Raw genomic sequence first — 2,500 nt, forward strand, 5'->3', positions numbered from 1 at the left:
ATGAATGAGAGAACACATTCAAAATTCAACGCAAGAAAAAGTAACTCAACAGGAAATACACCATTGAAACTGAGTCCAACACCAGTAGCATTATCACGCCAGGTAAAGCACAAATACGCAACATAGAATACGTGCACTGGCCTTTAAAGTACAATACAAAACACGGCACAAACCAATCCCTGGATGCTGGGCTGAAGTACAACTGTAAAGTCAGTGCATGCTCGTGCTATCAATTCTTCATTCATATCTTTATAAAATGTTGTAGATTATTTTACCATGCAAGTGTCTGTGGTCCACTAAGTGCACCTCGGGCTTCACAAGGCCACTCCGGAACAGCCGCGCCTCAAGTAGTAAGCTCCCTCTACAGAGCCGGTTCCAGCGACCTATCTAACATACTAAGCTGTGAACATTTGCCACAAAACGAAAGGATGCTATCCCGTGGGTGTCGTTTATCATGTGTCCAGTACTGTACTCTGCGTGGAGGATGCAGTTCGGGTTTTTAATCTCTACGTAGAGTATGTTTTGCATCTGGAAGAGTCGCTGTTCATATCAGATATGATATTTTGCTTGTCGACCGGCGCTTCTCTCACGTGACATGTTGCTGATGATTCTGAAGTTTACTGTGTTGTCGTCAATAGCTTCTTTGTGGCAAATGCAAGATGGTCATCGTTCGTACTTTTCGTAGTTATCTTTCTGTCACATCTTACTAAAAAAAGTTGCTTATTCTTTATAATCTGGGATAAGAGCGTTGTAACATTTACATCATTACATGTGGACCTTCTGACCCTCGTCAGCTCCTTGGGGCACCAGCTGCACCAGTACATTTGTCGTAGACTGCCCATGACTCGGCGCACAGTGAAGCGGATAACAGTGCGGTTAACTACACTTACTTTAATACCTTACTCACTTGAAGGTTTCTTCAACATGATCTAAACACCCTCATTTTACTTGTGCGCGTGCCTGTTCCCTGTGTATTGTTGGAACCAAGGCCCGTGGAGACATCTGTCGCCCGGCGGAAGCCTCCTGCTCGGCGCAGTGACGCATCTTAGTCACAGCTAGCGCTCTTTCTCTCGTCTCGCTCTGTCTCGTCATGATTTCCAACTAACTAACCGGGAGCATGCGTCAGGGGGCGCTTTGCGTCACACAATCGCCGAATGTACTTCCGACGGAACCCTAAGCAAGCCTCCACGCCCTTCCCACTCTCCAAACCTTTCTAAGGATCGATCAGTTTGCCCCAGCCATGAGTGTCGTGGGCGCCCCCTTGGTCCCCACTCAAAGATTTTCTCAAACAGGAACAATCCTATAAGCAGGATCAACTTCCGGGAAGCATGCCACGTCCTCATATAGCCGGAGTCGGCGTCCACGGACAAGTTAGTAATGGGTCTCGATTCAGTTTCGTCAAGTAATTGATCGAACGAAGTCATTCCAGCAATACTTCATGATCCTGCGAAGGCATGGTACCAGACTCATCGCCACGCCTCTCCGAGTCACTGTTCAGTGTCTTTGTCTCACAGCCATGCGTAGAATGGGGGGCATAAGTGACTTAGAGTTGCCTGTCCTAAATTGTCATTTAATGCCCTCGCAGCCATCAGTTATATTTGTATAACCTTTTGAAACATCTGACCTGGAAATAAAATATATTACAATTACTCAAACATGATTCTGTTTACTTAGCTTTATTCATACAATAGTAGGAGCACTTTGCGGCTTGGTCAGTGTAGGTACTTAGTATTGTAAATGTACAAGAGAAAATATGCATCAAAGACAAACACAGAACACCCCAGATAGTGCAGAATATAACTTTGTGCTTGAACTTCATAATTTTGCTCACATTTTTTTATCGCGTCTACAAACTTTATCTGTTTGTTTTGTGTTCATTATAAGCACATGGTTTTCCTTTCTAGATCTAAAGAACAAAGACATTCTGGCGTAAAAAGGATATGACATCAGTCGTCTGATAAGCTTTGTTTTATTAGACACTTCTTTTCAGTCATCCATTCCCTTGTATACACTCTAAAAACGTTTTTTCATTGTTATTAAAGGGCAATAAAATTACTCCGAAGAAATGTTCAGCTCACCTCTTGTTTCTTCAGACTTAATTAATCAAGTATGTGCAATAGGTAGCTTTCTTGCCAAAGTGAGGGTATTTTCTAGTGTCTCGTCAATATACATTAAATTTAAAAGCTCTGAATCATGGACATCATGGACGAAAGGTTCTAGGACAGAGTTCCTAATTACCCTCCCGGTGTGGACACAATAAGGCTTAAGGTTGGTATTGTCAGATGCTCCCGCCCCTCACACCAACTATTTCCAAAGGCCAAAAAAGAGGTTAATCGAGTTCTAATGAGTGTTCTTTTGGGTTCACGGTACAGAAGAAGGCTCAGACTACCACCAGGGTCATAAAACTACCCCTGGAAATGCCCTAAACTCCCACGAAAGACTAGTAAATTACGTGTTCCTGGGCGCAGAAATGTTTAAAAATATGGCCGCGGTCACTTTC

This window comes from Eriocheir sinensis, unplaced genomic scaffold (assembly GCF_024679095.1).
Source record: "Eriocheir sinensis breed Jianghai 21 unplaced genomic scaffold, ASM2467909v1 Scaffold999, whole genome shotgun sequence".
Lineage (NCBI taxonomy): Eukaryota > Metazoa > Arthropoda > Malacostraca > Decapoda > Varunidae > Eriocheir > Eriocheir sinensis.